Source organism: Anser cygnoides, chromosome 1 (genome assembly GCF_040182565.1).
Source record: "Anser cygnoides isolate HZ-2024a breed goose chromosome 1, Taihu_goose_T2T_genome, whole genome shotgun sequence".
Taxonomy (NCBI): domain Eukaryota; kingdom Metazoa; phylum Chordata; class Aves; order Anseriformes; family Anatidae; genus Anser; species Anser cygnoides.
The window spans coordinates 125,695,020-125,722,686 of record NC_089873.1 but is presented as its reverse complement, the minus strand read 5'-3'; the positions used below and the strand labels follow the sequence as shown (position 1 = coordinate 125,722,686).

General features: G+C 37.1%; 1 long non-coding RNA gene across 1 annotated transcript in view; it reads left to right on the top strand.

Moving 5' to 3' along the window:
* Window positions 1-2,874: 2,874 nt before the first annotated feature.
* LOC136786676 (uncharacterized) overlaps window positions 2,875-27,667 on the top strand; it is a 32,298-nt gene continuing 7,505 nt past the window's right edge. Inside the window, exons 1-2 of the long non-coding RNA XR_010826011.1 lie at window positions 2,875-4,084; window positions 21,714-21,796. This is a non-coding gene — a long non-coding RNA (uncharacterized lncRNA). The remainder of the gene's footprint in view (window positions 4,085-21,713; window positions 21,797-27,667) is intronic.

Here is a 27,667-nt window from a genome sequence, read left to right as displayed (position 1 = left end):
ACCTTGATGATTCTATCATTCTATGATAGATCACCCTTTAATGTAGTTACCTAAGTAGCTATAAATATCCTCCTTAAAGTGTGCTACTGTCTTTAAAGGCCTGAAGCAGCATTAAAGGAAATGTGGAAAAGAACAATGTTTTTCATATTTTTATTTCAAAATCAAAACATAGAAAAATGAATTTAAAACAGCTATTTAAATGTGCCAAGAATATTAAAATAATAATAATAGTAATTAGGAGAACTTACGTGTATTTAAGAATTGCTCAACAAGTTTTTGTTAGATATTTTCATGTATACAAACTTTATCTTTAGCTAACTCTTTTATGTTTAGTTCCTAAAAATATTTAAAACTGAATTCAGCTGATGGAAGTATTTCCTAACCAACAATACAAAATGCTTGTAACTGTAGTCTTTTAAGGAGGAAGCAACATAAAATAAATCTTAGGACTAATCATAAATAAGCAAAGTTGATTGCAAGATAAATGGAGAAAATTCCAAATGTCTGCCTAATAACTACATGCAGGAACAACGAAAGTGATTTCCAGTAGGTGGTTACATTTATTTTTGAGTTAACCCTGAGATCATTAACTTCAGAGTAGTACTTGAATGAATTTTTATGCTCCAAAGGGATCCACTTAGAGAGTCTAATTCAGTGGTGCAGGAAGGAAGGCATCAGCCATACTATGAAGATGAAAATAAATTCCTGTCCAGATAGTCAGCATCATGTAGCCCTGTTGACTTCTGAGTTAATCCCTGAGCTGTGAAGGTATCTGTTTCTGCTGTAAATGAAGTGGCACACTGGAGTTACTGACTGAGCTCCAGTCACAGCTATGACTGTAGTTTGCTGTTTGTTGCAAAAAAAAATGTGTACCTGTTTCAAAAGGTGCACTTATTCAGGAAAGAAAAGATGGTGAAAGAAATACTTTTTAAGTGACCTAGCAAATGGGATGGCTGATGGACTCTGTCTTTTTATGTTCAGGGCTACAGCAGTGGGCTTTATGGGAAAGAGAAAGGGAATGACAGAATCCTATATCCAGCACACACTAGTGTTAGTGTTGCACAACACTTTAACCCATATAGAGATAACAGTCTTACATTTGTAATTTTGCAGTCTCTCGCTCGTAATACCACCATCTGTCTTACACTCTGTATGCATCCTGCCACTTGCACAACCCCAGACTGCTATGGCACTACATTTGTCTTTATCGCAAAGTGATTTTGTCCTTGTAGCCTCACACTTGCAGATTCAGGAAATGTTACTACATCTGTAAAGATGGACTTTGTAGGAAGTCATTGACATTGTCATAAGAATTGTCCCTTTCCAGCCCCTTTTTCATAGTTTTTAGTTTATAATTTTATGCTAGGGAACAAATAAAGCTTAATAGATAATCCTAGTAAATAACAGTAATTTATGTGGTCATAAGCATTTACTGATAATGCACACATGCAGAAAGCTTAACAGCCAATTAATGTGTACAACATCTGTGCCTGATAAAAGTGTGCTCTCATAAGCACTGTTATAGTACTAAATGAGAGCCACCAATAGGGAGAAGAAACAGTCTGTACAGAACTGTACTGTCGTTGTGGAAAAAATATTCTCCAGTGGAGAAGGTGCTCCTCTGAATATGTACAAATGAAGATGATGACCTGGGGAGACCCCCATTGCTTCTTTTATTAGACTCAGAGAGTTTTCCTTTTGATAACTTGCTCTCTTCCTCTTCGTTCTCCTTTTCCTTCTCCTTCTCCTTTTCCTTCTCTCTCTCTTTTCTCCCCCATTTTTCCTTTTCCTTTTCCTTTTCCTTTTCCTTTTCCTTTTCCTTTTCCTTTTCCTTTTCCTTTTCCTTTTCCTTTTCCTTTTCCTTTTCCTTTTCCTTTTCCTTTTCCTTTTCCTTTTCCTTTTCCTTTTTCCTTTTCCTTTTCCTTTTCCTTTTCCTTTTCCTTTTCCTTTTCCTTTTCCTTTTCCTTTTCCTTTTCCTTTTCCTTTTCCTTTTCCTTTTCCTTTTTTCCTTTTCCTTTTCCTTTTCCTTTTCCTTTTCCTTTTCCTTTTCCTTTTCCTTTTTCCTTTTTCCTTTTTCCTTTTTCCTTTTTCCCTTTCCCTTTCCTTTTCCCTTTCCCCTTTTCTTTTTTCCTTTTTCCTTTTTCCTTTTTCCTTTTTCCTTTTTCCTTTTTTTCCTTTTTCCTTTTTCCTTTTTCCTTTTTCCTTTTTCCTTTTTCCTTTTTCCTTTTTCCTTTTTCCTTTTTCCTTTTTCCTTTTTCCTTTTTCCTTTTTCCTTGTCTTGTTTCACTGCAATATATTTTGCTGGGTACACTCATGACCTAGTTCAGGAACAACCCCCTGCCCTTGATTAAAAAGCTGTTTTTGAAAAGACCCATTTTATCTTGGCTGATTCTAAAGACTTTGTTAATACAGTTAAGCTAAAGTTTATTGCCACATAAAAAGAAATGGGTAAATATATTCCTTCATGTACTATAAATCAAAATTACTTTGACAATATAAAACAATTCAGGCACCTACCAACACATAATCCGATATCACCCAATATCAGGATTTTATATATATATATATATTTTTTTTTTTTCAGGTAATCAATATCAAGCAGGATAGCACATCTGAATTTTGTTAATTTGTTATAAATTGAACAGTTTATTGTCATTTAACAGGACATGTCTATTTGTAAATTTAACTCATTATTATATTGAGTAATATAGAGGTTAAATGAAATATATTTAAAGGTTTTTATTTACATGCCAGTGTACTAATTACAGGACTTTATTGTTTATGTTTTTTTTTTGTTGTTGTTCTAAATTTGATCTATTATGATTACTTTTTTTTTTTTTTTTTTTTTTTTTTGTCCATTATCTTACACTGAAAGAGACAGTACTTCTTGCTGCCAGGCAGCTGCCATTTTGCTGCATAAAATTTAGGTTGCAATTAACATAAGGAAAAATTCACCTCACAAGACATTGTTGTTTGATTACTCTTCAAAAATATTTTCAAGGTCTTTCAGTACAATGGGGGCCAAATCATGTGTTAAAGAAAATCAAGGAAAGATCTGTAATTTTACTTTTTAAACATGTTACTCAGAAAATGTTGCTAAAAGGATTGTGGACTGGGACATTGACTCCCTGCTTACTTAAAAAAGAAAAACCACAACACTTTATACAGGTTTTATACATACTATATGAGGACTCAACCTCTTATTCACTTTCGCATATGATTAATTTTAAGCATGTAAATAAGCCCAAAGTCTGAAAAAGTTGTTTACAAGTTAGGTTACAGTAAGGTTAAAGTTAGGTGATAGTAGCATTAACCTAATACTTAATGCAACCCAATCACAGACAAGGAACCATAAAGAGCTGAATGTTGTACAAGTACAGGATGAAGACTCAGAGGGTTTCTTAACAAGGCAGAGAAGGTGAAGAAATGTGAGATGATGTTGGGAGTAGAAATCACAAGATAACATTGGTTTCAAGGTACCAGAAGTCGGACTCTGGTGACTTTCTGGAGGATGTCAAAGCTAAAGGAAGTTTTAAATGCATCATAAAGTAGTATTACAGTATCACTTTGGGAAACTTCATAGTGAAATTTAATTCCACAAAGAGGCAAAACTGCTTGAAAAAAAAATCCAGTTAGAAAAAGAGGTTGATTACACAAACCTAATGCTAGTAAGAGTCAGTCTTATAGCCCTGAATGAGAGAGCCTAAACAGGGAGAAAACAGATGTACTGGGTCTGGCTGGGATGGAGTTAACTTTCCCTGCAGCAGCCCGTATAGTACTGTGCTCTGCACTTGTAGCTAGAACAGTCCTGATATAACACCAATGTTTTGTGTGTTGCTAAGCAGTGATGGCACAGCATCAAGAATTCCTCCAACCCCTCTAAAACCAGTAGTCTAAGGGTGGGCAAGAAGTGGGGAGGGGACATCACCAAGGCAGCTGACCTAAACTGAACAAATGGACATCCCATACCATATGATGTCACAATCAGCTTGGCAGGGGGAAGGAGAGGGAAAGGGAGGCCTCCCATTTTAAAGATATCTGTTCTCCCAAACAACTGCTACGTGTCTTGAGGCCCTGCTTCCCAGTAAGTGGCTGAACATCTCTTGTTAGTGGAAAGTAAAGAATATATATATATTTTTCCTCTTTGGTCCTGTAGGGACTTTTTTTTTCCTTTTCTTTTCCCTCATTCTTTTCCTTTTAATTAAATTATCTTTATCTCAACCCATGAGCCTTTTTCTTTCCATCATAGTTTCTTCTCCCCCTCTTCTTTTGAGGAGGGGGAGTGAGAAAGAGGTTGTGGTGGAGTTTAGCTGCCCAGAAGGCTAAAAACACTGCAACAGACTGAAAAGATTTTTGAAAGGCAAGATGTGCACTTGTAATGGCTGTAGGAGGCAAGGTTTTCATAGTGAGAGGGCTGCAGGAGCGATTTCTGGGAAGATTAGAAGTTGCCATGGGTCAGTCTCAACTGTCTGTACAACAGACACAGCACAGGACAAAGATAAGCTCATCAGCCAAGTTGGTGGCACCTTGGGAAAGGTAACATTTGTCTTTGTTTCTTATCATCCAAATGTATTTTATTTGTCAACAAATTAAATTACTTTTCCCTATTTCCAACCTTTTTTCCTTTTGCCTGCAACAATTACTAGTAAACAATCTCCCTGTGTTTATGTCAACCCAAAAGCTTTTTCATCCCATTTTCTCCCCCTGTCCTTCTGAGGAAAGGAAGTGAGGGAGCATTTGGGTGGGATTTCAGCCATTAAACAAGGCTAACACGCCACAGCTGCTTATGTGGTAGAGAAGATGGATGAGTCATTAGAAAGACTGCCAGAGTGTAAATAGGTTATTTCAGCCTAGGAAAGTGATTGTATTGCAATATTCTTAATGGCTATCATGAAGCAATTGAAGAGGTCACCATAGTCAAAAGTAAAGTGATCTGAGACTTGATAAAATTAATAATTATATAAACAGTTAGGAAATGCTCTTTCTTAGGTGTAGGAAAGGGGGAAAGAATGGGTGTGATAAGTTAGTTCAAAACGATGACTGTCTAAAGATTGGACAGAAGCAATATATATATATATTTGTCTTGTGTATAAAACCTGAGGTTGTATGTATGCTTGTGCATATGATTATTCATGCAAAAGAGACTGTGATGTCACATTCTAATGCATTACTTTATATTTGAGTTGGGGAAGTAAGTTTGAGTTCAAATAGTTACCTTCTCATAATCGTTTCTTAGCATCTTGGTATTATAAAAATTTGCTTTGAAAGCAAATCATGTGTTTCTGTTATTAAGTCAGATATCTGACTTTTTATTATTATTTTTTTTTTCCCATCACTTTAAATTCTGACTAACCTTTAACAAAGGATAGGATAAATCTTTCCAACAGAGTCATTTTATCTTTATTATTGCTATCCACATTACAAATGAATTCATTAACATTCTCATCACAAGCCCCAAGTTCATTATCTGATAAGACAAAAACTTCTTCAGATACATCTTGAGGTATTCGATTTGCCTTATTTATATTCTCAGTAGGCATATTTCTCTCACTTGCTAGAGATGAGTACAAGCAAATTGCAATTTCACTCATTACTTTGTCCTGATTGAGATTTCTTCTGTCCTTTGCAACACAGAATCCTTATTTATTTATTTTTTCTTCCTTTGTTTAACTGGCTTGTAAATCCTGAGATAGAATATACATTCCGTTCATGACTACAAAAAATAAGTTTTTGTTTGTTTGTTTCTTGTATGTAGGTTATATTCATTAATATATTAAATTGAAAACCATATCTGGGCAATGGTTAAAATAACAACAACAACAAAATCATATATTTTATGGGATTTGTTTAGTACTGAATTCAGGGTGGTTGTGTTATTAAATCTGTACAGAGGGCTTAGTTGCAAAGGGTACCTATTGGGATTTGATGGAGGCATTATATTTTGTTTTAGTTTAGTTTAGTTTAGTTTACATTTAGTCTTATTTTTCCTTCAATAAGATATGTAGTTTTTCCCTGTTAACCTAAACGTTTTTGATTCTATCATCCTGTTGTGGTTTAACCCGGCTGGCAGCTAAACACCACACAGCCGTTCGTTCACCCTCCCCCCTCCCTCTCAGGCATGGGGGAGAGAAACGGGAAAGTGAAGCCGGTGAGTTGAGATAAAGACAGTTTATTAAGACAGGAATATAATAATAATAATAATAATAGTGATAATGATAATAGTATTAATAATAATAATGTGTAAGAAAACAAGTGATGCACAATGCAATTGCTCACCACCCGCTGTCCGATGCCCAGCCTATCCCCGAGCAGCCGGCCCCCCCACCCCGGCCAGCCACCCCTATATATTGTTTAGCATGACGTCAGATGGTATGGAATACCCCTTTGGCCAGTTTGGGTCAGCTGTCCTGGGTCTGTCCCCTCCCAGCTCCTGCTGCACCCCCAGCCTGCTCGCTGGCAGGACAGAGCGAGAAGCCGAGAAGTCCTTGGCCTGGTGTAAACACTGCTCTGCAACAATTAAAACATCAGCATGTTATCAGCGCTCTTCTCATCCTAATCCAAAACATAGCACCCTACCAGCTACTATGAGGAAAAATTAACTCTGTCCTAACTGGAACCAGGACACATCCATTGAGATAAGTCCCAATCAATTCAAGTACAGGCTGAACCTTGTGCCAGACCTTCATTACTATCCCAATACATGCTATCAAATAAGAAAATAGACTATATAGAGAATATTGAGTCTTTGGCTGATTAAAAAAAATCAGTAAACATCTCTATTTTCTGTGTTACTCAATGGTATTTTGTCAGGGGTCTTTGCAGTCCTTTCTTCAATGTTAGTAAAGAAATGCAGATTATTGTAGTAACTGGTAGTAGTGTCATAAAGGAACACTTCATTTCCACACAGCCAAGTTACTAAAATACTAGAAACCAAGAAGCTGTTAAAGGAGTGAGCTGGACACAATTATCCTCTATCTTATTTCCCTACTTAAAAAGACCCATGGTTTTATTCAGTAATTGTTATGAAAGTATTATGTATCTCTGTGAGATGTCAAAGAGTACTTGAAAGAACCACATGGGTTCTGAGAGATAATGCAAAGGGCTAAAGAAGGCCTGGGAAATTTTGCAACAGCAGTGGCAGACCAAATAGACCTCTAAAAACCTCTGGAGTGGTGCCTCATTGTTTATTTGTAGGAAAGTGAACTGAACACAGGGTACAGTTCATCTCTGTGTTCCAAGATCTGCTTTTTGAGGCACATGAACTTGGGATGCCATCTTATTAGCACTGTGATGCTGTCAGAACATCACTTTTGAAGAGAATGTCTTTACCTAATATGATTTTAATTCACGCCAGAGTGTGTGAACTGTGCTTCCTATGGTGAAAGACATCTTGAAGTCAAACATGGTAACTCCAGAGATACACTGAGAGACACTGCAGTTGCAAATACATTCTGTTAATGAGTCTAGCCTGGAATTAAAACAAGGAAAAACTGTAGTATGTATATGATGGCACCAAGTTTATTCTACAGATCCACTCCTTCTGATCTGCATGGATTGCTAATGCAGATGTAGCCTCAGCTACATCTCAGCTGCTGCTACAGAAAGTGGAGATCTTAAGAAGATCAAAGCCTAAACCTTGTCCCAGCTGTCTAATTAAAGGCATTTTAGTTATTGGTTGGCTCTATCATGCTCTACATTTGTTGAAACAGCAGGACCCTCACTGACTATAACAAGAGTTTAAACAAGTGGCATGAAACAGATTACGTTTTAGCAAATTTAATGTTGCAGTATTTATAAAAACATAGTGACCATGAGATTTTTTTTATAGTATTGATTAAAAAATATTTTTTCACAAGTAGATCAAAGCTGCTATAATAGTATAAACTTTTCTTAAATCCATTTGTACAGTAAGACAGAATACTGCAGATGTTAGAATTTTGCTCCTCAAATAGACATGCCTATACTTTAAAGTAACTGAAGTACTTCAGATGCAAAGCATAGCTGAATAAAAGCCAAGACCTATGTTAATAACAATACTAATGTAAGAGTGTTAACAGTGCTATGATTTTCCACTTTCTAGTTGCTAATATCTTTTTCAATGTTTGTCCTCTGCTGTGAAATACCAGTAGCTTCAAATCCCTCCACCGACTTCCAAGCAAATTGCAGCCATATTTAAGTATTGTAGGATATAAATAATCTGGTTCTGTGAAATTTACAAGTATAGCTTTCTGGTTAATCTTGTAGCATATTGAATGTCTTTGATGGTGTTTATATTGCTCTTGCAATTGTTTTTGTTATTATTATTTCTACAGTATTTGTAAAGCTTTACTGCTCATAGTCAATTGAGTGATTACAGTTTGATGCACTTATCCCAGTTTACCTCAATATTTTTATTTTGGAGAGAGAGAACCCAAGGATAACACTTCTGCAAGTTTAGCTTATCAAATACTACTATAAAACCAACTTAGCCTACTCTGACAAACCCTTATTATTATGACTGATTCATACTTCTCATTAATACTCAAAATATGTCTTATATGAAATATGAGATGTCTCTTAAGTGCTCTAAACACTGAAGAATATGTAGCTACATAGAAATAATTTATCCATCATTACATCAAAGTAAAACTGATCACAGATGGTAACATTCTGGAATAATGAAGAGCTTCTCTTGAAATTTTAGCAAAAAATACCCAAAATAGTTCCTATTATTTTCAACTATGCTTTGTCTTAAGCAATACAAGCAGCAAAAAGTAAAAGCAAATGAATATAGAAGCTACTAATAGAGAAAATCTGTATTATTGTATAAGGAAATGGTTGTCCTTTCTCCTTCTAAGTGGGTCTTAATTCTGCACTTAATTCTGCTGCTAGGACATTCTCAATTGTAATATTTACTCTGATCAAGTTGTGTCTTTGGTAGTTCTGCTGTGTTTCTTCACAACAGAACAAATTTAAATTAGGGCGGTATCACAGTAGCACTGTTAAATTACTTTTGGTCATCTTAGAGTTCAGATGAGGCCCCTTCATGTCTATATGAAACATGAATATCTAGAAATCTGTGTGCACAGATAAATACCTCTGTGGTGTAATAATAATATTAATAAATTATATAATTTAATGATAATAATATTAATGATTATTCAGATATCCATTCTTTCACTGCCTTTACTCACTATGATTTTGAAAAAAAGATGGGTTTGAGAGATAATTCAGGTGCTTCCACTGCCTCCACTAGGATGTTTGGATGCCCAGTCCCAGTTTTTTAGGAAAAGTCATTACTTTGCCCTGTTTTCAGGTCTTTTATCTTAGGCTTTCATCCTTTGGCAACTATTCTACTTCCAACATTAGGCTTTAAGACAGTATGGAGACTCTTCTCTGAGAGGCACTGAGGCTCCCATTTGCCATCCAGATACTCTCTCCTGGGAGTTTTGCTGCCTGCCTGGGGCCCGTGGTCATGATATTATGAAGAGCTTAGCAAGTCTGGTAGGTCCCAAAGACTACCATCCCTTCCTACTCTTTCATGTGGGATCAAATGTTACTGCAACAAGGAGACGCTGAAATATCAAAAGGGATTTTATGTCCCTTAGAAAGAAGGGATTGTTGAAGGGATTGGGAGTGTAAGTAATGTTCTCTGTCCTCCCTTTTGGTGACTGGGACCCAAGAAGAAGAAGGAGTAAACAAGACACAATACTTGTGAACAGTCCCAAAGCAATCAGAAAGGGTTCTTCTGGAAATGTGATGTGACCAATAGCCCAGCTGAAGTGCCTCTACACGAACCCATGCAGCATGGGAAACAAGCAGGAGGAGTTAGAAAACATAGTGTAATTAGACAAATATGACCTGATTGCTATCATGGAAACGTGTTGGGATGGGTCACATAACTGGGACACTGGAACAGAGGGCTACCAGCACTTCAAAAGACACAGACAGGGGAGAAGGGGGGGGGGTGTTACCCTCTACATTAGGGAAAGCATTGTTTGCAAAGTGTTGCCTCTGAGAAACAACCATGAACAGGCTGAGAGCTTGTGGGTGAAAGTTACCTTACCAATAAAGGACACCTTGTGGTCAGGGTCTACTACAGCTTACCTGATCAAGGGGAGCCTGTGAATGAGGCATTCTTGCTTCAACTACAAGAAGTGTCACACTTGCATGCTCTCATTCTGATGGGGGACTTCAACCACACAGATATCTGCTAGGAAAGCTACACAGCAGTCTGTAAGCAATCCAGGAGACTCCTGAAGTGTGTTGAGGATAACTTCCTCATCTAGGCATTAGACAAGCCAACCAGAGCAGAAGCATCACTGGACCTGGTGCTCATCAATGTGGATGAACTCATTAAAGAGGTCAAGAGTGGAGGCAGTCTGGGCTGCAGTGACCACTCCCTGGTTGAGTCTGTGATCTCAAGGAATATGGTCCTGATAAAGAGCAAAGTCAGGACCCTGAACTTCTAAAGAGTGAACTTCAAGCTATTTAAAGATTTAGTGGACAAGATCCCCTGGAACACTGTCCTCAAGGACAACTCTTTAAGGATGTTTTCCTTAGAGCACAGGAACTCTCCATCCACCTGTACAAGAAAGCGGGCAGTGAGGGCAGGAAACCAGCATGGCTCAGCAAGGACCTGCTGGTCAAACTGAGGCACATGAAGGAAATGCACAGGCAGTGGAAGCAGGGACATGTTGCCTAGGAAGAGTACAGAGATGCTGTCTGGATATGCAAGGATGGGATCAGGGAAGCCAAGGCCCAGATGGAACTGAGCTTGGCAAAGGATGGAAGGAATAATGAGAAGGGATTATATTAGGTACATTGCTCAGAAAAAAAAGGCCAAGGAGAGTGCACCCCCTCTGATGGATGAGAAGGGTGAACTGGTAACAGCAGACATGGAGAAAGCTGAGGTAATCAACAACTTCTTTGCCTCAGTCTTCACTGGCAGTCAGGCTTACAATGTCTCTCACTTCCCTGAACCCACAGATGAGGGCTGGGGGAGCAAAGTCCCTCCCACTGTAAGTGAACAGCAGGTTTGAGACCGCGTGATGAAACTGAACAAGTACAAGTGTGTGGGGCCTGATGACATGCATCTTAAGAGTCCTGAGGGAACTGGCTGATGTAGTTGCCAAGCCTCTCTCCATCATATTTGAGAAGTCCTGGCAGCCAGATGAAGTCCTTGGTAATTAGAAAAAGGAAAACATCACTCCCATTTTTAAAAAGGATAGAAAGGATGACCCGGGAAACTACAGACCAGTGAGCCTAACCTCTGTGTCTGGGAAGATCATAGAACAGATCCTCCTGGAAGCAATGTCGAGGCACATGCAAGACAAGGAGGGGATCTGAGACAGCCAGCATGGCTTCATCAAGGGCAAATTGTGCTTGACCAATTTGGTGGCCTTCTACAACAGAGTGACTGCATCATGTGAAAAGGGAAGACCAACCAATGCCATTTACTTGGACTTCTGAGAGGCCTTTGACACGTTCTCACATGACAGCCTGATCTCCAGATTGGATAGATATGGACTTGATGGGTGGACTATTCAGTGGATAAGGAATTGGCTTGAAGGTCGCACCCAGAGAGTGGTTGGTGGTCAATGGCTGTATGTCCAGGTGGAGGCCGGTGATGAGTGGTGTTCCTCAGGGGTCCGTTCTGGGTCTGGTACTGTTTAATATCTTTATCGATGACATAGGCAGTGGGATCGAGTGAACCCTCAGCGAGTTTGCAGATGACACCAAGCTGAGTGGTGCAGTTGATACAACAGAAGGAAGGGATGTCATTCAAAGGGACCTGGGAAAGCTTTAGAAGTGGACCCACGTGATCCTCATGAGGTTCAACAAGTGCAAGTGCAAGGTGCTGCACCTGGGTCAGGGCAATCTCAGACATGAGTACAGACTGGGAGAAGAACTCATTGAGAGCAGCCCTGCAGAGGACTTTGGGGTTCTGGTGGACAAAAAGCTCGACATGAGCGGTCGGTGTGTGCTTGCAGCCCAGAAGGCCATCTGCATCCTGGGCTGCATCAACAGAGGATTGGACAGCAGGTGGAGGGAGGTGATTGTCCCTCTCTACTCTGCCCTTGTGAGGCCCCACTTGGAGGTCTGCGTCCAGGTTTGGGGCTCCCAGCACAAGAAGGATGCTGATCTGTTAGAACGGGTCCAGAGGAGGGCTGCAGAGATGATCAAGGGGCTGGAGCACCTCTCCTGTGAAGAAAGGCTGAGAGAACTGGGGCTGCTCAGCCTACAGAAGAGGAGGCTCTGGGGTGATATAATTGCAACTTTCCAATACTTAAAGGGGACTTTAAGGGAGAACAGCTTTTTACTCAGGCAGATAATGGCAGGACAAGGGGGAATGGTTTTAAACTAAAAGAGGGGGATTTAGATTAGCGGTTAGGAGGAAATTCTTCACTCAGAGGGTGGTGAGGCACTGGAACAGGTTACCCAGAGAAGCTGTGGATGCCCCATCCCTGACAGTGTTCAAGACCAGGTTAGATGAGGCCCTGGGCAACCTGATCTAGTGATTGGCATCCCTTCCTGTGGCAGGGGGTTTGGAACAAGATGATCTTGAAGGTCCCTTCCATTCTATGATTCTGTGATTCTGTGATTCTATGATTCTGTGATTCTGTGATTCTATGAAGATTGCCCTCATAATGCAGTACATCCCCTAGTTAATTCTGAACCTGTAGTCTATGTTGAGTTTACAGTCTTGTATAATCTTGCTAGAGTCTTCTGAATTCTCTCCTATTTCATATCTTTTGGTAGGACTACTGAAGAGGAACCATGTGCCTACACAGTGTTTATTCCTGCAAGAAACCTGTAGATATATATAACGTTAACATTTATTTATTTATTTATTTATTTATCATGTATACATATATAACTATAAGGTGTATATATTTATATATATTAAAGATACATATAACTATAAATAATACTCAGCAAATAAATCCAGTCTCCTAATTTCCTAACGCTCCCAGATAGGAAAACATAAATAAATTTCTAAATGTATTCCGATTTTCACTTAATGATAATACTACATCTCAAAACCTAGAAGAGATTTTCCCGGACTTTTTAACATTTCAGAGTGACTTTCTGAAGCTTTTGAAGTGATTGAAGATTTAATAGACTAAGTGAAAGGAGAATGGCTACAGTCCTTTAGATTTGCTGATACAAGTAAGGTTGCCATGGTAGTTCTTTTTCTTTATACAGAGAAACGGTGAACACTAAAGAGGTAATGGAAGTGCAATTTTTGTTCTGTTGACAATTTGCTATTTTTTATTTCCTTTTTTTCTTTCTGTAAACAAAGAAAACTTTGCTTTACTGCAAAACTCTACTGCACAAAGCCTAATGACTGTTTTGAGACTGCACCGAGCATGTTTCAATGATTTTGTACAGGGAGTTGGCAACCCAGGTAGAAAGATAACCAGGAAGACAGGCAATTGGAGAAGCCTGCCAGGTGGGAAAAGGGGTAGTTGAATAGCCCTGAAAACTGGGAAGTCCAGTGAGGTGGACAGATTGCCCATTCACCCACCATGATGCCAGCTGGCATGCAAGGGGTAGGAGGGAAACCTCTCTGTCTGTCTGGTTTCCATCAAAAATGCAGAGGAAACAGCTTGTTCCAAAAGAAAACATCCATTTTGGTGAACCAGACAGAAAACTATTTTGGAAATTGTTCAGTCAGTTGTTTTGATAGCCATGAGAAAATTAATGACAGGGAGCAGCACCTGCAGGGGTGCTCTATAGGGGAGAACAGGCCATGAGCCAAGGGTGCCCATGGCCCAGGCAGGGCAGTGTCCTCACCAATAGACTAACATTCCACAGGATATGAGTAGAGCCTGTGTGCTGCCATTGACAGGATCTACCAAAAGTCCTAGACAGGTTGAGGTCGAAAGTCATTGGGACCCATCACCAGGGCCCGGGGAGGGGGCGGGGAGCAGGACAAAAGTAAGCACGAGATTACCTATAAGAACGGACCCAGGACACAGGTCCTGCCAGGAAGCACAGTGTCACAGAGCATAGGGCTGGGCACAGGTACACCTAACCTATAGCTTAGCATGGGCCAGGACTGAGTGCCCAAGCCAGGGCTTACATGGTACTCCCAGGAATGGATGGAAGGTTCATGGGTGGGGAACCCAGGTAAGGCTGGTAATGTCAGTTAAGGCCAGTTAATGCACTCAGGGCCATAACACTTAGATAAAGGTAAATTGTCATTTGGGAATCCACATAACTTATTCCACAGGGGGTCTGTTTACATGTGAGTGACATCTCTATCTATCATGCACTAAACTTCAAAATGAAACAGGAAAGGAAGGGATTTTGAAAAATATAAAGTGGAGGTTGGTAAAGCCAGCAGTAATAAATACATTCTCTGAAAAGTAACTAAAGATGGAGAATGCATTGCTTCTGCAAAATAACACATCCTCTATTTTCAACCCACAAAATAAATTTACATAGTGGTATACATTTCAGACTATGGTTTGTGAAATCTAATTTTAAAATCTATGAAAAAGTCTATGCCATCTATAAGGACAGCTTTGTAATGCAGCAAATCTTTCTAATGATGAACGAGTCTCTAGGATTGAGCAGAGTACTTATTTATATGCCTCATTTTAAGCCACTGAAATTGATGAGTGTGCTTAGCGTATTCTGTTGACTTCAGTTATTTTGAATACTGTTAGGAATATGGGATACATTTCCGAGTCATATAAGCTGTCACAAAGAGGTTATACTGATTTACCCAAAGTATTACATGAGTTCCAAAAAATAACAATTTCATTGCAAACTAATGTCTCACTGTAGTTACCAGGGTTTAAATGGATAGTACATTGACTTATTTCTGCCTCTTTCACTGACCAAGTACTAATGTAAGCGTATACATGAAATTAAACATTTCATTGAATCGAAGCCTGGAAAGTTCCCTTGGCTTCAGCATGAATAATTTGGATCTTGTTGTGAATGAAATTTGCTTTGCAAAAGGAAGTTTTAAAAGCCTTATTACACAGATTAAGGGAAACAGGATTCCCTTCCTTTTGTCTCCCTTTACCCTTCTGTTTGGTTGTTTTTGTTGTTGTTTTCTTGTTTCTTTATTTGTTTGTTTGTTTAAATAAAATATTGTTTTTTTGCTTTTTCAGATCTTCAGCCTATTCTCAGTAAAATATACCATCTAACTTGTGGAGGTAAAAGCATGGAAGCTCTATATATCCAAACTTTATGGTATCCAGACTTGATTATGGCCGTATTATCACACCATATTTGCTTTCGTTGGTAAATAATTCCTTTGAGCGGCATGTATCAGCAGACCCTTCAAAGGCATTTTCTCTGCCAAAACAAGGTTGCAGTCCTGCTCCCTGCTGTAAGAGGGTCAGCACCTGATCTCAGAGAAGTCAATGTCTGCATTTACTTTGACTTCAGAAAGGCTTGAATGAAACTCCACTGTTCCATATTTTACAAAACCAGAGACCAACACTGAGAACAGCTATACTTATGTTAAAATCACTGAGCATGTTTCTCTGAGTTTATTGACATTTCCAAATCAAATTAATTATGTAAATGAAAAGGCTCTTTGATAGTGGAGACATATGTATTTATTTAAAGAGAAAGCTGAATTAAAACTGTAATGTCAGTTCAGTGGGTGAAATGGAGTTATTTTTATTCGAGAAAAATACAATTCACAATGGGAAGAATATGGAAAGATAGCATTTGAGAATTAACTTACAAATGCTTAGAAATAAAAATCTGTTGTTCACATACCAATTCAAAGGTTTTTGCATATCTCTTAGGTTTGCAAAATACGCAATGACACTGGTGGGAGCTGTTCATCCTGAGTGACATGACTATAGAACATCTGGGCTAGTAAGGGTGATTCCTACTGCAGCTAATGAGAACATTTTCTCATATTGACAAGACTCCAAATTGGTCATAAGTTAATCATTGTGGCCATATACAAATTTACATTCTGTGCCTTGCCACATCCTAAATATATGCATGTATGATCAAATGTCTCTGGAAACAAAAATGCAGGAGGCTGGTTTGTGCTGGAGCCTGTCCCCTGTGTAGAGTCAGGCCATGCACAGTGGTGGCTTTCAGCACAAAATACTTGGGAGTGCTCCTGGACCTGATGTTTGCATATTGGAATTGTAAAATAGCATCACTCTAACAGCTGCATGATTAAAATACCAATTTCATTGCGTATGTGGAGGGTGCCATTTCAAAGGGTTTGACAAGCCACTCCAATTACAAAAACAAAACAAAACAAAACAAAACAAAATCCTTTCTATACATTTGTCACCAGTAAGTATCATTTTCATGATCAAGGTTTTACATGCTACTTCCTGGTGCCAACACACAGACTGAAATAAATGCATTGCTATAGCAGTAAGCTTTACTTCATTGTCACCTTTTGCAAAGCATTGTTGAAGAAAATAGGACACTACATTCATTTCAATGAGTTGCAGTATACATGTTAGGTGGTGACTACCAGTTTCTAAAGTTTTCAGGAAGTCAGTTTTCATGTAGATTGTATTGTGTGATATATGGCTACCCTACTTAGGTATTTGTTTGTCTAAAAGAAATTTAGAAACATTATTTTGTTGATGTTGTTTTAAATCCTATATTCTTCTGACATAAAAATGAACAAACAAAAAGATTGCAAGTCCTTGCAGCTTGAGGTCTGCCAGTATATGCATTTCATCATAATACTTTACACTAAAACACACTCCCTAAAGCATTTGTAAATTTATGTTTCAGCAGAACAGATGACAAAGAATCTTGACTGTTAACCAACCAGCAGAGGAATAAACAGAATAAGGAAAGTCTTGTTGTTAAATACAACTGGGTATGGTTGTAGACCGAGACTGGGCTGCGGGAAATGTTTTAAGGTGTAAACAAGGTTTCACCATATTGAGACAGGTGAGGGCTGCAGGTTTTAAGGCAATAAGTCTAATGAACTTCCCTTATGAGAAAAAGATCAAAAAAGAATAGAGTACAGTGATGGCCATTACCAGGTCCCATCATCAGGGCACAGACTTTTCTTTACATTTATGATGTTCTGGAATAGATCAGGAGCTGTTTTGTGACTTCTAAGCAGTCAGGTCCTAACCAGCAATATGATAAACATTTCATAAAAGCAATTGGGATCCTCTATCTTGGTGCAGAGTTATGAAGATGTGGGATTGCAGTTCATGATGATGTGGGTCACAAATCACCCACGTATTGTACCAGTCTCATCACCATCAGTATCACAGAAATAGTGAATATATAAACAACGTGGACAGATGACAGTGGCTGACAGCTTTGTGACAGGCAAGACTGATGCAGCAAAGCCACTGGTAAGGGCTACTAACTTCTCCCTATCTTCATTGCTGCCTCCTCCTGCCAGTGCTGCAGACATGACAGAGCATAAACAAGAGGGATCTGAATACCTGTCCTCTGAGAGCTAGGAAAAACAAACAAACAAACAAACAAACAAATAGATAAATATATAGCCATTTTAATTAAATTATGTGCAATGAACAGTTCCCTGAGAAAAGACATTAGGTGGGTCCTGAGGACACTCACAGGCCATAATTCACCTGCCCAGGACCCCACATCATCTCTGGGGCCATCAGCCCTTGCACCAGCAGGCTACAGCAGGGCTGGGCTCCAGCTCCACACAGCCCTGCCCTTCCTGGCTATGGCTCCAGCCCAGACAGGCTCACCTACAGACCCATGGCCTGACCCAGTCTCATCCCCAGGGAGGTGCCCAGTGCTGGGACTGGGGCTGCACCAGTTCCCCCAGCTGTTTTGCTCCTTGTGGGGTGATGGGAAAGGCCCTGCCTGCTAGGACCTGCTCTGAGCCCCCCGTGTGGGGAGCCCTGGTGGTCCCAGACCACATAGAGTGCCCTGATAATTTGCTACTGTTTTAATGACAAATCTCAGTAAATAAGTAGGTAAAGAAAACTGATGATAGCTGTCATATAGTGTGCAAATTATGTGAGGTAGCAAAAAAGTTTTATATGTAAGTCTCGTACCCAAAGAAAATAAGATAGGAAAGAAATACCTGTAAGACTTTGTCCAGTAGTTCTTCTATTCTCTTTGAATGAAGACAATAAAACAGTGGTAGTTAGATACCCAGAAATGGAAAACTCCTGCTATTATGCAGATCAGAGGACTTTGACTAGTATGCTTTTTCACAAAGGGAACAGTTTGTGTTTTCATGTGAATCACATTACTCAAATCTTCTACACAAGTTGAGCTGTTGTGCTTTTTCCTCCAGTTGTGGAAATGCTGGCCTCCTTTTACCTCCTATGAAGTATTGTGATTCAATTGTTTTTCTTATGGGTGAGAATTATTTTTATCCGTTACAACAAGCATACAGCATTACATGGTCTCTTCAATCACTTCACAAATTTATGTGGAGTAACAGCAACTCCACACTATCACAAACATCAAGGAAATGCTGCTACATTTTATATCTTGACACCAAAGTTTGAAAAATGAGAAACAAAGCAAAATGAACAAATGACAACAAAAAGCCCTGTCATACAAGACAACCCAAATACATCCTGATGTACAAATAAGAAACACATTGTTCAACAGAAGTGATTAATGTGGTGATATTCTCTGTGGGTGGGTATTAGAAACAGAAGTATTAAAAATCCTTTTCTTTTTGTTTTTTTCTTTTTTTTTCTCCTTGCTTTAATGTTCCCTGTGACTTTTTAGAATCCCTCCTTTTTCAGTGCTTACAAAGAGAATCCATAAAAACGGGTTACTAAAGCCCTAAGATTTATTGAGAGTTTTTGTTGTTGGTGGTGATGTTTTCTGTATATGTGTGTATATATATATATATATATAATGATCTGACATTTCTGATAGCCATCTGAATAGACTTTAGTTAATTTAATTTCTATTATCAATAAACTATGAGGGTCATACAGAGGGTGTAAAGACCTAATTTAATTAATTTCGTTTTTGTGTTTGAAAGCTGCTTGCATTTTAACATGCAAATAGAAAATTATTGCATTATTAACTTGAAATCTGTTTTTCTTCACAAATTCATATCTACCATAATTATTTTCTGAGAGTTTTTGATGTTTAGGCATAAATTCTCAGTCTTTTCATCTAGTATAATTTAAATTAACTTCTCTTTTTCTGTTCTGTTTTGTTTTGTTTTTCCCAGCTATATTTTTTCTCCTTATTTTCTTTTCTGTCTGCTTTATTCTTTCTAGTTTGGCCTGATATAGAACCCACTGAGTATAGAATGTTTTCCCAATTTATTTGACTCTGGTTCATGACCCTTTTTCCTCCAACCTCTTCACTCTTTCCTGATCTCAAGGTCCAAATCTTTCTTTTCTCCTTTAGCTGATAATCTTCCTCTTTCCCAATATCTCTGTGATCTTCACGTTCCTTTTTTCATCTGCCTGATTTCATTACCTTCTACCTGATCTTCCAAACATGTCACCACCATCTCTTACTGCTTCAAAGATACTTGAAACACTCTCTCTCCTCTTCTGTGCTTGCTGTTCCTTTCTTGCTGATCTTCTTATATCTATCGTTCAGCTTCAAATGCATTAGTGTAAAATTCTGCCATTTATATAAATGTCTTGCCTAGGATTTTTGTCTGGAGTCTCTTCAGTTGGATTTTTAACTTCTGGTTCCAATACTGAGTTGTGTGACACTGGGTAGGTCAATTCAGCTCTCTGTGCCTCTGTGCATTTTCTTCTCACTTCTGGGAATAACAAATTCTCTGTCTTTCATATGTCTTCTGTGTGAATAAGCAGAATTATAACACAGTTAAACACTATGATAATGGGGTTATGTAGGAGTCTTAGACGGATAAGAAGCTTGTGGTGGTGTACACATTTTGTATGCTCTCAAAAAAGAAAAGTGGGGCAAATTTACTGTTTAGCATATTCACAGAGCATAGGATTGGAAAATACTGCCGTATTTCAGCAAGTACAAATGATTGATGTCCATTCTTCTTCACCTTATCCAGTGCATTAATAATACTAAATATTTATTTCTAGTGTTGAAAGAACCTTATCACAATCTTTAATTATTCAAAAAATGCTAGAGGTAATGATGAATCTACAAAAAGACTTCAACTACAGCTTTTTCTCTCTTCTGGATTCCAGGGGAATAACAGATTTAAATTCCTCATAGTCTGAGAAACATGATCACTTTTACTTTTGTTTTCCAAATCCTGAGACAAATAAATTAAATTATGCCTGTATATCATCTTTGTTTTTGTTCAGCATTCTTTTCATAATTACAAGAAAGGAAATGTTTGGAAAAGTTTGAAACTTTATTCTGAAACTATGATGTTCCAACCCCAAAAATATCAGTTTCATTTTGTGAATAGCAATTCGTACTTTGATATGTTTAAGATTTTTTTTTCTCTTCTCCAATGTAGTTCTGTTGTTTTCCCTCTTATTTCATCAAATGGCATTGCAAAAATATTTTCTGTTTACAACTGATTTTAATTTTCCTTTCAAAAATATATTTTGAATGTTTTTATAAGATGGAACAAAAGAAGGAGGAAAAAGAAAGTGTTAATTCAAAAAACACTTCCTCAATAATTATTATTTTATACCTTAATGTAACCCATTGAGGTTTTTATGTTTGTTTTTTAGTGTTTCAATTGTTTAGAAAAACTGAAAAAAAAAATGGTTATTTATCTGAGAGCCACTTTCCCTCAGAGAAAATTCTCATTTTTGCTCTTCATAGTGCATAGTAGGTTTGATGTTTGATAAAAAGGTATTTTCAGCCACCTAGGAGGAAAATGTAAACCATCAAGACATACTCAACTTGTAGGTTGTTAAACCTTGGGGAGGCACAGTATAACATTGTCTGCCAGAGTGTTCCTTAGCTACAGATAGAAGAACTGAATTGTTAGCTGTGTCCGTATACATTCAGGAAGCCAATTTACTACAGTAAAAGGGGAATTAATACCAAAGTATTGATTGAATGTTAATATATATTTAAAATGTATATGTATTTCACCTGTCCGCTTGAGTAGAAGAAATTTGTCAGGAAAAGAATTCTAAATAAAATTGCCTTTTTCCTGAAATACTAGTATAAATAAATGTACTTCGGAGCCTCCAGTATGCTAGTATTCAATGTTTAACAAAAAATATATTTTTATATAATAGAACACCACAAGATGATTCTTTAGCTTCTGATACACACAGAATAAATTATACAAATATGCTAACATGTCAAATCAAAGAGAATTCCTTTAGGCAGAAGCTCTTTGTTCTGAAAGCTAAAGGAAGATGAAAAAATGAATAATAATTGTGAGATGTAGGTCACAATTCTTCTCCTCTCATTTTGGTAGCAAAAGGCTGTAAGTTAAGTTTCAAGCGTATCTGTATCTATACCATAGTGAAGTACATATTACAAGATTTCTTTATATAATCCCTTTTATACAGTTTAATTGTTTCAATATGAAATAAACCTTTAGATTTATCACAGAATTTGAAAAAACTTTATAACTGAACTCTTTCTCTACTTTTTGAGGGGAGGGGGGGGATGTTGGAGGAGGGGGGGAAGAGTGGAATAGCTTTGCCAAGGAATTTTAAGCTTCAGCAGTTGGCTCATAATTTGAGCAAAAAGATCATGGAAATAATATATTCTTTCAATATATTAATAAAAGGTGATTTCAAAATATGATCCCAACATTGACATTTGACTCAGTCCATGGATACTTTCCTTCCCAACCAGATGTGGATGATTGTACATTATTCTCTCTCCTGAAGCTAGAGACCATGTTAATTGTGGCTATGTATTGGATTGATGAAGAATAGACATCCTGTTCTCCTCCAGTAGAGCTACACCCAAGGTAACACAATCCACATTTCATGTTTATCTTTCATTTGTGGTTTGTCCATTTGGAAGATGTGAATGAATCATTAAGGAAGGAATTAGTACAACGGCACAAAAGTATTTGATGCAGAGTCATGGTTTCTCATTGACACAGTCTCATATCTACTGAGTTTGGAGTGAATGTGGGAGAAGGTAACACTGTCCTGCGCAGGTGTCATATTGTGGGTGTTTCCAACAGGAAATTTCCCCTCCAGAGTCTAAGCAGTTCACTGATCTTCATGTTCTTAAGGGGAGCTAATCAGACTCACAAAGAGAATGGAACTGATCTTTTGTAAACAGTTAGTGTGGAAAGATAACACATAGTGAAAATGAGGTCTGAAAACATTGAAGAGAAAGACTGGAGTAATTCAAAGCCTCATTGGAGCTGTTTTTTTGTTGGTGGTGTTTTTATGTTTTGTTTTGTTTTTTTGGTTTGGTTTGGTTCTTTTTTTTTTTTTTCTTTTTCCTAAATATGGAGGAAATCAGGACAGCTTTCTGCATTATATCAGTCAGCAATGGATATCCTTAAGTGGAAGTTAGTCAGAAGGCAACTCTATAATTGTGGGTTCTATTGCACTGTTGTGTTCTTTTTCTTTTTTTTTTTCCCACTTAATTCAAGCAGCGAGTAAGTTTGAAATTGTATTTGATAAAATGAAGTGCAGTCACACTACATAAGTACAACAACTAAGAGGTATGTTTTTGATCAAAGATCCTGAAAAGAATAATTAAGTCTGTAGGCACATGATGTCTGTATTTCTAGCTTTGCAAGGAAATTAAGGGAGAACTCTCAGTATTAGATGGGATTTTCTTTAAGGATGTCAATTCTGTAGTTCTTCATAAACCCATATTAATAAGAAGGACATATGAAGGTCATTTAAAAAACAATAAGAGAGCGAGAAATATTTTATATTGGTTTTAAATGTAAGAAAACATTGAGAAAGCTATTAAGACATTGTTTACTTCAAAAGTACAAGCTAAGTCAAATGGATGGTTTTTATTCAGCTGACATGGAAAATTTAGGCTCTCATACTGACGTGTTTAAGACAATTTGGGAAAAGGGACTTTGTTCTTGTATTTTCATTTTTACTTCTTCTAAGACTGATTTCTGGAACATGTAGGTTACTGAGTTATTGGTTTTAGATATCATTTGCTAAACATGATATACCTAATATAATAATTAACACATAACGATGGAAATTCACTTAGTCAGGATTACTTTAAATAGTTGCCAGGGAAATAAAGTTTTTTACATGTAATCTTCCAAATATCTAGTTAAAAATCAAACTAATCAAACCGATATCTAGTTAAAAATAAAGTACTACAAGTAAAGTGCACAGAAGTATGTTCTGTGAAAATGCAGAATGTTTTTGGTTAAGCCTAGTTATCATTTGTGAACATTTTGTTAAGTAGGAAAAAAAAAAAAAAAAAAGGGTCTGCAAAAGAATTTTTGTAGAGCAAAAGACTAATGCCAGGTATTGTAGACCTCCAAAAGCATTGAAAAGATAGATAAAACAAAATAACCAAATAATAGGGATCTACTGATCATGGGTGCTTCCAAGTAAAATGGTGTATATTTGTGAAAGGGAAAAAAAATAATAATAAATTTATACTCTGCTTGTTATAGGAAGTAGTCTTACAGTTATTTGATGTCATTTGCTACACAAAAAAGCAGAATGCTGGAAGAAAGGAAATCAACTTTAACTGATGCCTCTATTTTTCTTCAGACGGGTCTAACAAAACAATAGAGCTATAATGTATAATCAGAAAAAAGTGGAATCATTTTCACACAATAGTAGAGACAATGCTCAAGCAGAGACTTAAAAGTATTCAGTCAGTTTTGTGGGAAAATTTAAATAGCAAAGGCACCCTTAGTGATCATAGTTAAACATTGCCTCAAAGCATCTGGAACTACACTCTTCTTGTTATGTGTAGTTTGGACAAGTACCCAGTATAAATCAAAGGTCCTGTAAACATCTTAAACAACAACAACAAAAAGTACTAGTGGTAGACTTGCTGACGTGAATGGAAGGTAACAAATCTACAAGCTTATCTCCTTAAAAATATTTCTTCTACCAGATGTTTTGGGTTAGTTTTACTTTACCGGGAAACAGGTGTGTTTGATATATAATGAAAACTGGTAGTCAAGTACCTCCCCACCTCCTCCCAGGAATAAAATATGCTGAGCAAATTAATAACACTTTTTGAAACACCGAATATATATGCATTAAATTCTGGTTATATGTAAAGACAACATGTTTTGAACACCAAAGCACATATATATATATATATATATATATATAATTTAAACAAAATGCTTGTAAAATGCAAACCCAATAGCTAGCACTTATTTCTTCTTATTTTTTGCTACTAAATTTTTAAAAGGCGCATAGGAAAATATAAATGAGAAGGTAAAATTACACTGTCTCTCTTTGTTTTCATTATTTGTTAAAGGACAATCTACTCTCCCTATAGAATAATTACTTTTTTTTTTTTTTTTTTTTCACGTTTTTATTTTGTTTCACTATATAGGTTAACACTTACCAGCTCCAATAATTGGAAAAAATAGATTCTGTGTCAAAGGAAACTCACATTGCATTTCAGTAGCAAAGATATGCTTTCCAAAGCAGAGACTTATCTTAAAAAAGTTTGGGCCACTTGGGAGAAGTGGAGAAGGAGGTGCTAAAAAAATCCAGAGACTGACAGTCCAATGTTGCAGTGCTAATTTCTCATTTTTCTTCATAGAGTTATTGCTGGGTTCTTCCAGCAATAGGGGAGCTGGCTCTAATTTCATTGTTCCCTGCAATGCTTCAATAATGGAAATTCAATATGGATTAGAATTGTAGCTAAAAGAAAGTGAGAAAGAGATCTAGGTTAATGTAAAGTTAAGTCTTAAAATGCTCAATAAACAGTGAAATTTTGGACAATCTTCATCTTTATAATTCTTCAATCAGATGCATATAGGCAGGTATAATTTCAGTATCAGTAAACTAAAATATCAATCAAAGGAAAAATTAAATATGTAGACAGGATAAATAATAAGTGAGATTATTCTGTTTGTAAATTGAAATATACATATAAGGCTTGTCTGGACAGAAGTCTAAGATATTTTGGTTTGTGTATGTCCCTAGATTAGTTTCTTTCTCTTCCTGATCTCTCTTTCTCTTTTTCTCTCTCATATACACACACAGATGCAAACTTTGAAAAAAGAAGGATGAGCTGCTTTGTTCTCTATCAGACCATAGTTTGCAGTGTTCTTACAAAAGGTGATATGTGCTCTGAATATAAGTCCTAACAACTACACCGAAGAGTTTGGGTTCTCACACTTTTTATTTATTTATTTTATAGATACAGCCAATAGCAAAAACACTTAAAAATATTCTCATTATGTCTGTGTATTGTGTATGATACTTGAGTTGAAAATGTGTTACTAGAAGAATCAGGCAATTATATCAGCAAGACAGAATACATCTTAATTATTTCTCAGTCTTAATTTAAGTGCAAAATGGATGAAATAGGCAGCCATATACAGATGGTTGTAAATATACGCTATATACAGATTTAGCAACATGAAGGTCAGTAGAGAGGAAAAAGCCAAACAGCATCCATGAACAAATATATAGGTCTCCTGAGTCTCCCTTCTACACACTTGTTATTGGACATACACTGCCTTTCACAGCAATTGTTTTAGGCTAAGACAATGTTAACATTTTTGGTCTTCATATGTGCAACATGCATGGCAGAATACCAACCAGAGACTATCCTAATGAGACTCAATACACAATGTTGAAGGTCTAACAATATTTGTACACAAGTTGGTGAATAACACAGTCTCAGAGGACTTTCTGAATGTTTCCTCTTCCTTAAAATATCTTATATTGAAAAGGTATAGCAAATTAGATTTGATAGTGAACACACAGCTTGCAGCAGTTTAGCTAAATCCTTCTAAAATAGCTTGCTGACAAAACCTGAAATTGTGTCAGTTTTCATACTGTAAGCTTTGTTTATTGTGTTATTTAGTCATTTAATTTGAGCCATAAGTAGCCTTTTCTCTTTGAGGAAAATTCAATGCATGAACCTCTTCATAATTTATTAGTTAACTGCTGCTTACTACATTTCACTGTGACATGGAATGCAATAATGTAGGAGGAGTATTCCTGAATAATACATTTATTATAACTGTAACACTAGGAAAGTGAGATGTTGCCAGACTGAAACAGGCAGCCATATCTTATATGTGATGAATTTTCTGGGACACACATTTTTAGGAAAAATTGGGGCACTGGAGAACTGATGAATTTAAAGCTAGAATGATAAGTAATGAAAAAGTGAAAGAAAATAATAAAAAAAAAAACAGACAAACAAGAAAACACAGAGAAAGCCCACTGAGTCATGTACTATTATTTAGCACACAGAATTATGTAACACAGAAAAGACCCTTTACCTTTTATCTAGAGAGATGAAATTTTCAGTCCAGCACATTTCTCATTGTATTTACAGCCCAGTAATAGCACGGACATGGGCGGAGTCCCAAAGATCTTTGCTGTCCAACAGTTGTGCATCACTCACACATCTTGCAAGGTATGCTGGCAGAACAACTCCTCCACCCACCAGTCCAGGGGCTTCCTCCCAGGGCCACACCATTTACTTCCAAACTCTGTGCCAGGACTTTTGTTTCAGAAATGAAGGGTATGTGAGGGTGAAGGAACCAGCATGGGCTAAGGCTTTCACCTGACATAGGGTCTGAATATGATCAGGATGTGTAGCCAGATGAAGAAACTAAGAAGTGCTCAGGATCCAAGAGGACAAACATAACCAATGATTTACTTAAGGTATTATAGTAAACCCCAAAGAGCAGATCTTTTAGTAAATTACCCTTTTTTTACAGACTACATAATTTTTTCAGCATGACTGCTACACATTTCTCATAGGTCACTGTAGGTCTCTCTGTAGGTCTCATAGCTTACTGTACCCAACAGAGGCTGCTTAACTTCCAAGACCAGCTGGGATATTGCTTTCCAATGAAAAAGGGAGATTGGGATATTGCTTTCCAATGAAAAAGGGAGATTAAGAATCTACGAGTTTCCTGTAAAGATGCTGGAAAATATAACTGAATTATATTGTCTGCAGCTGGACTGCAGCTGGGTTGCCTGCAGGCATCTTTAGGGAAGACTTCATGACCTTGATCTATTCCCTTACAGACTGATGTTCAACGCACCTTAGTTAGCTCTGACCAGTTTTACTATGTTTTCAACAGGAGATTCCCAACATTCATCAGGTGACTTAAGATAGATATCTGAAGTGATTCTAAGGTTGATATCATATGAACATTTTATGTACATAAGGGTGCTGAATCTGCAGAACTGAAGAAAATATTATTCCAAGTGGAAAAAAAAAAAAAAGTGAAAATGAAAAGCAACCCTTAAATTTCCATCTTCATCACCAAAAGAATGTATCATTTCTATAGTCATGTTACAATTTGAGTAGGTCCATAACTGAAATAGATTTCAGGTAGGAAAATATTTCTGTTTGTTTACATTGATTGCTTCATAAGAGCTGATTAGTAGTTTTAAGCGTAGTGCTTACTTATTTAAATGTCCATTAAGCAACAGTAATATTTCTCTTGACACATATAGATGATAATTACAAAATAAAGTTTGCTTACTTTAGGTAATTGTGACCATATTGCAGCAGCCCTAAATGGAAGCTTTCTCCAAATCATAAGGTAAAATAGGGATATTGGTAACTTACAGCCTCCTTCAGACATACTTGTGCTGCAAAAATTTTGCTGTTCCACATTAAACAGACAAAGAACTTACAAGGAATTGAACTAAGCCTGCCAGTTCTTTTA